The sequence below is a fragment of the Rhamphochromis longiceps genome, linkage group LG22 (genome assembly GCF_057381845.1).
Source record: "Rhamphochromis longiceps isolate RC_006_pf linkage group LG22, R_longiceps_female_GT1.1, whole genome shotgun sequence".
Taxonomy (NCBI): domain Eukaryota; kingdom Metazoa; phylum Chordata; class Actinopteri; order Cichliformes; family Cichlidae; genus Rhamphochromis; species Rhamphochromis longiceps.
The window spans coordinates 36,387,194-36,400,803 of NC_140577.1; positions in this window are offsets into that span (position 1 = coordinate 36,387,194).

Sequence of the window (13,610 nt, forward strand, 5' to 3'; positions counted from 1 at the left end):
TTAACTAATTGGTGTGTGTTATCTGGCTTCATGGACAGATTATTAGAGGCTCAAAAAGCAGCACAGATGTTTGAGGAGCAGGTCAGAGGGCAGAGATGCACAGAGACATGAGAGAAGTCTGGAAGTTCAGACCTGTGGACTCAGTGGGGCGCCTCCTGTGAGCAGCCTGTGTGGCAAGGCTTCAGCTTTATCTTTGACAGGAGCACGAACTCGTCTGTTACCTGCTGCTCCTCAAGCTTTGATATCAGATCCAACAGCTTCCTCTGGAGCTCCATCACCTTGTCATATCTGGATATGGACCTGAACGCACATGCAGCTCTTCACTGGTGGAAGGGATAAGCTGCTGAAATGTGGACATCTTCCTTGGAGCAGCCATAGGTGACACGTTGTCAGCCAGTTCTAGCTGGAAAAAGGGAGCGTGGGCCGTGGGTGGAATGGCCACTGAGGTAGAGGAAGATGATGACAGGGAATTGGATGATTGGACTCAAGTTGTTGATGGGGGAGGTTGAGAAAGAAGCAGTAACAGGTAAGAAGATGAACGTTTGTTTGGGATACAGAAGAGTAAATGAACTCAACAGTTCACATGAAGGGATCACTGTAGTCCAAACAGGTATAGCAATCATCTCACCCCCGTTCTCTGTTCGGGGCAGGAGGTTGAGAGGAGGAGCTGGCCATCTGGTCGGGGTCTGGGATGCTGCTGCAGGACCGGGGACGGTCTTCTTGTCTCCACCCCTTGGAAAGGGGTAATATCTCCTGGGTCTAGGGGCGGATGCCCCTCGGGGCACGATGGTACCTGGACCTGGGGGGAGTGTGAGTGTTCATCGGGTGAGTGCTGAGTATTTGTATATGTATGCATGAGGGTGGGAATGCACGTTTGTGTCTATGTGTCAGGTTGGGTCTTAGACTCTCTGGGAACATCCCAGGCCCTCCCAGGTGTGGGGCCCATCTCCCCTCACCACACTCCACACGTCTTCACAAATAAAATTTTTATCATTAGAGAAAAAATTACCAGTAATCATCCCACAGATGTAATATTATCTACAGCTACTCTTAGTACCATTGATGTTAAGTTAGACTTTTTTTCTCCAATTGATCTTTCTGAGTTAACTTCAATAATTACTTCCTCCAAACCATCAACGTGTCTTTTAGACCCCATTCCTACAAAACTGCTCAAAGAAGTCCTGCCATTAATTAATGCTTCAATCTTAAATATGATCAACCTATCTCTAATAATCAGCTATGTACCACAGGCCTTCAAGCTAGCTGTAGTTAAACCTTTACTCAAAAAGCATCTCTAGACCCAGCAGTCTTAGCTAATTATAGGCCAATCTCCAACCTTCCTTTATATCAAACATCCTTGAAAGAGTAGTTGTCAAACAGCTAACAGATCATCTGCAGAGGTTTATTTGAAGAGTTTCAGTCAGGTTTCAGAGCTCATCACAGCACAGAAACAGCTTTAGTGAAGGTTACAAATGATCTTCTTATGGCCTCTGACAGTGGACTCATCTCTGTGCTTGTCCTGCTAGACCTCAGTGCAGCGTTCGATACTGTCGACCATAATATCCTATTAGAGCGATTAGAACATGCTGTAGGTATTACAGGTACTGTGCTGCAGTGGTTTGTATCATATCTATCTAATAGACTCCAATTTGTGCATGTAAATGGAGAGTCCTCTTCACACACTGAGGTTAATTATGGAGTTCCACAGGGTTCAGTGCTAGGACCAATTCTGTTTACATTATACATGCTTCCCTTAGGCAGCATCATTAGAAGACATAGCATACATTTACACTGCTATGCAGATGACACCCAGCTCTATCTGTCCATGAAGCCAGATAACACACACCAATGAGTTAAACTGCAGGAATGTCTTAAAGACATAAAGACCTGGATGGCCGCTAACTTTCTGCTTCTTAATTCAGATCAAACTGAGGTTATTGTACTCGGCCCTGAAAATCTTAGAAATATGGTGTCTAACCAGATTCTTACTCTGGATGGCATTACCTTGGCCTCCAGTAACGCTGTGAGGAACCTTGGAGTCATTTTTGACCAGGACATGTCCTTCAACGCACATATTAAACAAATATGTAAGACTGCTTTCTTCCATTTGCGCAACATCTCTAAAGTTAGAAATATCCTGTCTCAGAGTGACGCTGAAAAACTAGTTCATGCATTTATTACTTCCAGGCTGGACGACTGTAATTCATTATTATCAGGAAGTCCTAAAAACTCCCTGAAAAGCCTTCAGCTGATCCAAAATGCTGCAGCAAGAGTCCTGACAGGGACTAGAAAGAGAGAGCAGATTTCTCCTGTTTTGGCTTCCTGTTAAATCCAGGATTCAAAATCCTGCTCCTCACATACAAGGTCTTAAATAATCAGGCCCCATCTTATCTTAATGACCTTGTAGTACCATATCACCCTATTAGAGCACTTCGCTCTCGCTCTGCAGGCCTACTTGTTGTTCCTAGAGTATTTAAAAGTAGAATGGGAGGCAGAGCCTTCAGTTTTCAGGCCCCTCTTCTGTGGAACCAGCTTCCAGTTTGGATTCAGGAGACAGACACTATCTCTACTTTCAAGATTAGGCTTCAAACTTTCCTTTTTGCTAAAGCATATAGTTAGGGCTGGACCAGGTGACCCTGAATCCTCCCTTAGTTATGCTGCAATAGACGTAGGCTGCCGGGGATTCCCATGATGCATTGAGTTTTTCCTTTCCAGTCACCTTTCTCACTCACTATGTGTTAACAGACCTCTCTGCATTGAATCATATCTGTTATTAACCTCTGTCTCTCTTCCACAGCATGTCTTTATCCTGTCTTCCTTCTCTCACCCCAACCGGTCGCAGCAGATGGCCCCGCCCCTCCCTGAGCCTGGTTCTGCCGGAGGTTTCTTCCTGTTAAAAGGGCGTTTTTCCTTCCCACTGTCGCCAAAGTGCTGCTCATAGGGGGTCATATGATTGTTGGGTTTTTCTCTGTATCTATGAAGCGCCTTGAGGCGACTTCAGTTGTGATTTGGCGCTATATAAATAAAATTGAATTGAATTGAACGTCACCGCAGCCTCCTGTGGCTTCTGCACTGTGGCTGCTGGGGGCTCTCCTCAGCTCTTTCAAGGAGGGTGGCACAGCTGCCCCTCTGTTGACCCTCTTTGGGCTCTTGTGGCCTGGGGGCCTCTGGAGAAAAAAGAGGTATATACTGTAATATCAAACGGGTTTAGCAGAGGTAGAAACTCTATAGATGCAGTTTTGGAATTTGAAATTAGAAAACCCCAAATAAACAAAAAAGTGTTGCAGCAGTGTTGTTCAAAAAAGCAACATGATACTATGTAGAGAGAAGGCTTATTAATTAAAATGAGGACGATGAGTATCACAGGCCGAATGTACAGGTGGATGAAGGATTTCCTCTTCAGAAGGCAAATAGTAAGGATAGAAAATGGAACATCACAAGGGAGTTGATGATAAATGTTGTGTTTCATAATATAGACAGTGGAATGGGAGTTTCTCTTTATGCAGATGACGGCATCATGTGGAGGAGAGGAAGGAACCTAGAGTTTATTACTGGAAAGGTGCAGGAAGCAATTTTTAAAGTCATGAGTGGGTCTTTACATTTTCAGTGGATAAGACCAAGGTAATGTTTTTCACAAGAAAAAGAACCGGTAAGGTCATTAAGCTAAAGTCATACAAACCATATTATTTGGTTTGATGAGAGGGTTACACGGACAAATTCAGAAAAAGTGTGAGAAAGTGTTCAACATCATGAGGGGTTTAACTGGAAGTGACTACATGATATCACATTGCTTTTTTGAATAACACTGCTGCAACACTTTTTTGTTTACTTGGAGTTTTCAGTCAGGACTATAGTTCAGCAGCAGACACTTTACAGAGGTTTGATCATATTCAGTACCGAGTGTCGAGACTTTGTACAGGTGCAGCTAGAACAGCATCAACAGACAGCATCATTACATTGAAAAATGGCACTTAACAACTAACCTCTGCCCCTCTGCAGCCAAACAGAGAGCCTGATGAGCCCAGCTGTGAGTAAGCTATTAAGACTCGACTGTAGGCTGTGTTCGTGTTTCCTCTGAAACAATAAGCTCCGTTGCAGCAGCCTTTCAACGCCTCTCTCTGTCTCTGCTAGCAAAGTCGACCCAGACAACAAATTAAAGCTAGTTTTCAGCTGCGAGCCCGACAAGAACCCGACGTATCAGCCAGAGGTCCCTTTACTACGGTTCGGAGCCGCGGACCTGTTTTATATACGCGCGAAATAGTTTTCTATACGAGATCGCTGCAAAAAGTGCAGCCTTACCTAATGTCCACCTACTGTTACTCATTTTATATCAAGATTTAAACATCTAGCTGGTGTTGGTATGGAGAGTAACCTTCAGTAATAGTAATAAATCACACAGCAATAGCACATTCATGTAGCTGTAAAAAGCATGATCCAAAGTAATCCAAAGTATTCAGAATACGTTACTCTCATTGAGTAACGTAACAGAATACATTACAAAATACATTTTGGGGCATGTAATCTGTAATCTGTAGTGGAATACATTTTAAAAGTAACCTTCCCAACACTGCATATAAACAGCTAATAATTTCCTTGGGGGTTATTAAAGTATTCTGATTCTGACACAGATTCATGACTGAAATGCACTTTAAAACTAAAAGATTTTAAACTGATAACAAAAATAATGGCAGTTCTACCCCTCAGCCTCTTAGATGCACCGTTGGTATCAGTTTGAAAATCCTACGTTGCCTCATTCTTGAATGTCCACGCCACCTGCTGGGGAGACAACAATACCTCATCAGCTTTTTACGGCTGAGAGCTAAAAAACATTATGTCATATGGTGGGCAGCTAAGTTTAGACTACCAGGTTTTTGCCTGTGAAACAAGATCAACTGAAAGCGTGACTCCACAGCAGGATGTCTCGCTTGCTTCAAGCACAATGGCCACGAGTGTCAGACAAAAGCTGACGGCCAAACAATCACATGCTGCAGAAGGCGGACCAGTTGAGACTGAAATCAGAACTGCAAACTGAGATATAATTAATCACCCAGATCCTGGCTTTTGAACATTTTGAACTCATGGAAACCAGTGCCATGCAGAGAACGCAAGCGAGATGAGCTGTGTTTTCTTGATATACACCAATCAGACACAACTTTATGACCACCTGCCTAATAATCTCTAAGAAGGCAGCATGAATCAGGCACATAAAGCATGAGCCACCAAAAAGCTTTATGTTTCTGGAAAGGAGTCTCAGTGATGAACACCTTTTGCTGCACCATCAGGCACCATCAGCCTGCACTCAGTACAGCCCTCTGCTGGCTCCACCTCCCCTCCTCTCCGTCTGCCCCCGACACTGATTAGCAGTCAGGGAGCTCCCAGCTTCTCCATCTCCTCCTCCTGCAGCGTGCGGATGGTGCGGTCCACGCGCCACAGGATGTCGTCCACTGCGGCGCTGAGCCGCTGGCTGATCAGCAGCTTCAGAGCCTCGAGCCTCCACATCCTCACCTGCACAGGACGTGTCTATTGTGTGATGTTGAACGTCTAACAACCATACACCTACACTTTCGGGTCAGAGTTCAAGTTAAAGGTCTCACCAGGGTGATCATTACAGACATACACGCACATGCCTCGAAGTGCTGGAAAGCTGAGCTGCTAAACTTCATCTGCGCCTCTTCACTGAGCTTTGCTGCTATTTGTAGTTCAAATTAAGTTTTTGTTTTTTCTTGTTTTTTTAATAGTTCTCTGCTTTTATTGTGAAGGGCAGCAGAGTTCCAGCTCACTGGAGCTGAGACTGCCGCAGTTTGCTCCGGATGCTCTTCTTCTTCTTCTTCTTCTTGGTGTTTATTGGCAGTTCACAAACAATGAATTGGTGTGTTACCGCCACCAGGTGGTATGGAGTGTGGACAGGACTGTCATTAAGGATTAGCTCCTACCATACAGATGTGTTTGTCTAAGATAATATGATAATCAATTAAATCTAGTTTTAGTTTTATTCTGTTTAGGTTTTAAATCATCGTCATGTTTCTTCCTCACACTTCTGGCACTGTAATATAACAAGCTCTATTGTCTCATCATCTCCACAGTGCTCACATTTTGTATTGCAGTGTTTCCCTACAGTAAATACTGTGCTCTTTAGCCCAGTGCGCCCAAATCTGAGACATGAAAGGATTGTTTTTCTCTCTCCTCCATTCTGCACTTCTCATTTCTACAGTTTTCCTTTGGATTATATAAAACTGCCGCCCTTTCGTTTCTTTCTCCCGTCGTTTTTGACATCTCTCTTTCTCTTTTAATAAACTTTTTATTTCTGTTTGACTAAAGCTGATACTCCACCCTTTTCTCAGCCGGAAAAGGGTGGAGTGCCCACTCCGGGTCGGGGATGAGTTCCTGCCCCAAATGGAGGAGTTCAAGTATCTCGGGGTCTTGTTTGCGAGTGACAGGAGAAGGGAGGCGGCTCCATCGACAGACGGATTGGGGCTGCAGTGATGCGGACGCTGCACCGGTCCGTCGTGGTGAAGAGGGAGCTGAGTGTAAAAGCGAAGCTCTCAATTTACCGGTCGATCTACGTCCCTACCCTCACCTATGGCCACGAGCTGTGGGTAGTGACCGAAAGAACGAGATCGCGGATACAAGCGGCGGAAATGAGCTTCCTCCGAAGGGTGGCTGGCCTCTCCCTTAGAGATAGGGTGAGAAGTTCAGCCATCCGGGAGGGGCTCAGAGTAGAGCCGCTGCTGCTCCACATCGAAAGGAGCCAGCTGAGGTGATTCGGGCATCTGACAAGGATGCCTCCTGGGCGCCTCCTGGGTGAGGTGTTCTGGGCATGTCCCACCGGGAGGAGGCCCTGGGGCAGACCCAGGACACGCTGGAGAGATTATATCTCTCGGCTGGCCTGGGAACGCCTTGGTATTCCCCCGGATAAGCTGGAGGAGGTGGATGGGGAGAGAGAGGTCTGGGCCTCTCTGCTTAGGCTGCTGCCCCGATGGATGGATGGATAAAGCTGATAATGAATTCCACTGATCTTTTTCCAGAGTCCTGCTCTGCAGCCTTATCTGCCATTTCATTTCCTTGAGACCATAATGTGCTGGTACCCATAAAAAGTTCACCATTAGTCCCGTTGTGTTTACTCTCTATGGTGTTGAGTTTCTGATGTCTTGTCTACTTTCTGAGTGGTTGCATTGTAAACGTACTAATAATGAACTGGAATCTGAAGACTGGTCTTAATGGTCTTGTGTCTTCAACTGTCTGGACAGCTGATAATGTCATAACCATTTCTCCTGTGTGTCCTAAATCTATAATTGATCCTTTTGCTTACTTTGATACTAACCTCTGGTAGCTACTCCAACTCTATTTAAATATGTTCTTAGATGTATGTGTATACATTTGTAAATATATGTAATATTTACTAATGTGTTTCTGTACTGTATGTGAATTTAAAGTAAACTCCTCATCCACATTTCTCCTTTTCTAACAAAGTGAAGTCTACTGTAACATCTGGAGGTATCCACAGCTGTATCACTGTAATGGTACTGTCTGACTTATATTGACCTGATCTATTCTCAGTTTTCTGAGTCACAATCCAACCAAAACTCCTCACCAGAGATGGGCAGTAACGCGTTACTTGTAATCCGATTACTTTTTTCAAGTAACGAGTAAAGTAAGGGATTACTATTGCAAAAACGGTAATTAGATTACAGTTACTTTCCCGTAGGAACGCTGCGTTACTGCGTTACTAAAACCGTGATTTTTTTGCATGACAGTGACGTAAGCGAGTGCGACGTTAGTGACAACAGCTGTGTGCAGATCAACAATGGATCATATATCGAGTGCAGAGAGAGTATGAGCGTGCAGCGTTTAAAGCGTGGAAGTACTGACCTTACTTTGAGTTTGATCCCATAAAAAGTGACAAAAACATTAGTGTCCGCTGTGCGTGGGAAGAAAACTTCTTTTTACAGCGAAAAAAACCCCTAAACTTCCAAGCAAGCACCGAGAAACTCGCGGATTCTTCCACTGACCGCTGCACACCTGCACCAGGTTAACCCTCCGTCTGCTCCACTCCTGCTTTACAGGTGAAAATAGAGCAACAGGACCGCTGAGTCTTTGACTTTATTTATTTTCTGCTGTGTTTTACTTGCATCTATTTGAAAGACTGAGTGTAAACACACAAAATATTTTGCTTTATGTGCTGGAATGTGCAGAAAATAGGTTTAAATGTTAAACTAATTTCTTCCAGTCAGAGAATGTTGCAGATAATTAAATCTTTGCTTGATGCATAAAGTTAAAAGATTAAAACTAATAAAACAAGTTTTAAAAAGAGACTTTTCCATTTGATTACATTTTGTATGATGGATTATGTAGAAAAGTAGAATTGGGCTGAAAGATCTATCACTTTATCACCTGTTCAGGTTGTAAATTGTGTTTTTAAAAGTAACTAAGTAAGTAATTACTTTTGAAAATAAGTAATCAGTAAAGTAACGGGATTACTTATTTTTGGGGAAGTAATCAGTAATTAGTTACTGATTACTTTTTTCAAGTAAGTTGACCAACACTGCTCCTCACATCTTTTGCTTCCTTCTGCCAGCTCGGTCGAACTGTTTCCTGAGATGATCCGTCACTGATGTAAATTTGCCCAGTAAGTTAGTTGTTAAGTGCCATTTTTCAATGTAATGATGCTGTCTGTTGATGCTGTTCTAACTGCACCTGTACAAAGTCTCGACACTCGGTACTGAATATGATCAAATGATCAATGATATATATATATATACATGTATACATATATATACATGTATACATATGTATATATGTATATATTAGGGGTGCAACGATATTCGTATCGATATTGAACCGTTCGATACAGTGCTTTCGGTTCGGTACGCATATGTATCGAACAATACAACATTTGTAATTTATTTTATCAACTTTCCTTCTGACGATGCTGTCTGTGTTGAGCGCTCAGTGAATCTGCGTTCGACTACTCCACCTAGGCTGCACTGTCGAGCGCAGATCCACTGAGCGCTCAACACAGACAGCATAGTCAGGAGGAAGAGCGCAGGGCAAGCTAGCGAGACAGAAGTTAAGCTCTCCTTGCAAGATGGACCTCCCCCACCCTCATTCAGATCTGGCGTTTGGAATTATTTTGGTTTTCATGTGACGTATGACCCTGAAGGTAAGCGAGTCATGGACTAAGGTAAAACAGTATGTTGGATGTGCCATGCAATGCTCAATTACATTGGTGTGAACTAGTGTGTTAGCGCAGTTAGCTCGTTAACGTGTTGGCCGTCTAGCCCCATGCACGGGGCGATCGGCGGTAGCTCGTTAACGGAGATTTGCCGTGTTGTGGCGTTAAGGTCATTTCAACGAGATTAACCTGAAAGCACTAGTGGGAACACAACGAATATGACTGCACATTTACACCGACATCATCCTAGTGCAAAGACAAAAACAACAAGCATGCTACTAACTTTAGCCGAGTCATTTAGACAGCTGTTAGCACATGATTCTCCTTATGCTGCTGAGAATATAGCCCAGAAGAAGCGGATAGTATAGCTTTTATTTTGGAAAGAGACATTTCTCTGTAATAAACTCTCTTTTCCAAAGATGAGTGATTCCTCAATCAGATACAGGGCTTGCAAAATCGCTAGCCCGACGTCCCGGAGCTAGCGATCTTTCCAGTCGGGCTACAAAAATCTCTCTGCCCTGCCCGTCGGGCTATTGTAGGAAAAATATATGTCAATGCTTTTGCATTCTTTCAGAAATGTAGCTGGGTAATTATGTCATTGGCATCGGTGAGCCACTGTCAATATGTGACATATTGAAATCGCGTTTGAATTTGCGCTTGTTTTTTTGCTTTCACTTTGCAATGACAGCACTGATCTGTGAGTGATGATAATTTGTGCACCAATTCCTCTGACATCGTCTTATTAATCGTTAGCTTACTATGCAAACATGACAAGTGAAATCTCCCGCAGCAAGCTTAAACATGTGAGAGGTTGATCGCGCAGAGAATCGCTGAGCTTATGTGAGTCCGTGTGTAAAAGTAGCAGTATATATATTTTAGTTCTGCTGAGCCAAATAAGACAGGTCAGGGTGAAGAAGTGACAGCCAAATAAAAGCTTACCACAAAACGGAGAAGTTATGACAAATCAGACTATAAGGCAAAAAGAAAGTGCAGCTTTATGGTTTCATGGACAAAAGAATTTCTGTGGCTGCAATATGACGAGCTAAATAACCAGGGCTGCACATAAGTGGTCCGCAGGTGCGCATTCGCTGTCAAAATAAAAAACGCGCACAAGGGTTAGGGTTAAATTTAAAAACTGTACTTTTGAGTTAAAATATATATTTATAATTTTAATAAATGACAAATTAAAAAGGCATGAACATTTTTTTGTATCGAAAAAATATCGAACCGTGACACCAAAGTATCGAACCGAACCGAACCGTGAATTTTGTGTATCGTTGCACCCCTAGTATATATATACATGTATACATATGTATACATGTATATATATATGTATATATATATATATACACATGTATATACATATATATACATATATATGTATATATGTATATATATATGTATATATATATATGTATATATACATATATATATATATATATATATATATACATATATATATATGTATATATATATATATGTATATATATATATATATACATATATATTAGGGGTGCAACGATATTCGTATCGATATTGAACCGTTCGATACAGTGCTTTCGGTTCGGTACGCATATGTATCGAACAATACAACATTTGTAATTTATTTTATCAACTTTTCTTCTGACGATGCTGTCTGTGTTGAGCGCTCAGTGGATCTGCGTTCGACTACTCCGCCTAGGCTGCACTGTCGAGCGCAGATCCACTGAGCGCTCAACACAGACAGCATAGTCAGAAGGAAGAGCGCAGGGCAAGCTAGCGAGACAGAAGTTAAGCTCTCCTTGCAACATGGGAAATTGACCCTCATTCAGATCTGGCGTTTGGAATTATTTTGGTTTTCATGTGACGTATGACCCTGAAGGTAAGCGCGTCATGGACTAAAGTAAAACAGTATGTTGGATGTGCCACGCAATGCTCAATTACATTGGTGTGAACTAGTGTGTTAGCGCAGTTAGCTCGTTAACGTGTTGGCCGTCTAGCCCCATGCACGGAGCGATCGGCGGTAGCTCGTTAACGGAGATTTGCCGTGTTGTGGCGTTAAGGTCATTTCAACGAGATCAACCTGAAAGCACTAGTGGGAACACAACGAATATGACTGCACATTTACACCGACATCATCCTAGTGCAAAGACAAAAACAACAAGCATGCTACTAACTTTAGCCGAGTCATTTAGACAGCCGTTAGCACAGGATTCTCCTTATGCTGCTGAGAATATAGCCCAGAAGAAGCGGATAGTATAGCTTTTATTTTGGAAAGAGACATTTCTCTGTAACAAACTCTCTTTTCCAAAGATGAGTGATTCCTCAATCAGATACAGGGCTTGCAATATCGTTAGCCCGACGTCCTGGGGCTAGCGATTTTTTTCAGTCGGGCTACCAAAATCTATCTCTGCCCTGCCCGTCGGGCTATTGTAGGAATGAAAAATATATGTCAATGCTTTTGCATTCTTTTGGAAATGTAGCTGGGTAATTATGTCATTGGCATCGGTGAGCCACTGTCAATATGTGACATATTGAAATCACGTTTGAATTTGCGCTTGTTTTTTTGCTTTCACTTTGCAATCGTGCGAACTGTGTATAGAGAGCGACAGCACTGATCTGTGAGTGATGATAATTTGTGCACCAATTCCTCTGACATCGTCTTATTAATCGTTAGCTTACTATGCAAACATGACAAGTGAAATCTCCCGCAGCTTAAACATGTGAGAGGTTGATCGCGCAGAGAATCGCTGAGCTTATGTGAGTGCGTGTGTAAAAGCATTTCAGTTCTGCTGAGCCAAATAAGACAGGTCAGGGTGAAGAAGTGACAGCCAAAGAAAAGCTTACCACAAAACGGAGAAGTTATGACAAATCAGACTATAAGGCAAAAAGAAAGTGCAGCTTTATGGTTTCATGGACAAAAGAATTTCTGTGGCTGCAATATGACGAGCTAAATAACCAGGGCTGCACATAAGTGGTCCGCAGGTGCGCATTCGCTGTCAAAATAAAAAACACGCACAAGGGTTAGGGTTAAATTTAAAAACTGTACTTTTGAGTTAAAATATATATTTATAATTTTAATAAATGACAAATTAAAAATGCATGAACATTTTTTTTGTATCGAAAAAATATCGAACCGTGACACCAAAGTATCGAACCGAACCGTGAATTTTGTGTATCGTTGCACCCCTAATATATATATATGTATATATATGTATACATGTATATATATTTATGTATATATATATATCATTGATCATTTGATCAGATTCAGTACCGAGTGTCGAGACATATATATATATATGTATATATATATACATATATATACATATATATATATACACATATATACACATACATATATATCTATATATAGTAGAAGTGCAAAGAGTTGGCCGTCCGACTGCGGTCTGGAGTGTGGAGCCTTCCTGCTGCTGCGGAGTCGGGGCGGTCTGCCTCCCCCCACCGCAGGGAAAAGGGTAACACCACCTGGGTCTGGGTGCAGTTCCCCCCTCCAGGGGCAAGGGTACCTAGACCCAGTTTGTAGAGTACGCTTGGGGAGTGTGATCGTGTGTACAACGTCTCTTTATGTCTGTCTCCACGTTGGTTGAGTGTGGAGTAAGTGCATATGAGAGCATGAGGGTGGGAATGGATGTTTGTATCTGTGTGTGCCTGTATGTCTGTGTCTATATGTCAGGTTGGGTATCAGGCGCCACCTCTCTGGGGACACCTCAGGCCCTCCAAGGTTTGGAGGCCTATCTCCCCCCACCACCACTTCCCCTGCCAGTGGCGGACTCCCTCAGACATCGGTGCGTTGGTGGTTCTTTGTGTCCGGGGATGGGCGTCCAGGTACACACCGGCTCACTCCTTGGCGGCCGCTTATCGGGGCCTGGAGCCTGGGGCTCGCTCGGGCCACTTCGGAGGTGGGGTGCCCTCGGCCTCTCGGCCTGGGGCTCGGTCACTCAGGCACGGCTGGCTGCCGGCGGAGCTCACGGGCGCGTCACTGCAACTCCCCCTGGCTTCTGCTCCGCGGCTGCTGAGTGAGCCCTCATCTGGGACTCTCCTCAGCTCTTTCTGGGACAGTGGCGCGGCTGCCCCTCTGTTGGTCTTCCTTGGTCTCTTGTGTTCTGGGGGCCTCTGGATGTCTGGAGTTTTGATCTCCTCCATACCTGCTTCATGCCCTGCCCCACACCCTCTAGCAGATCATTACATGAAGGAACCTTTAAAAAAAAAAAAAACAAGCGCGTCCATGCTCACAGGTGTACACACGGGTGATCACACCCACAAACTACACCCTTTTTGGCTCCTACCTCAAAGCACACTGTGTTCTGTTGATCTTATGTGCTGCACAATAATGTTTAATATTTAGTATTTACTGTCATATTCCCATATATCATTGTGATGTTGTTTATTCTATTACTCTTGTTCTCTTCTGCTTGTTTTCTTTTTTCTTTCTCAG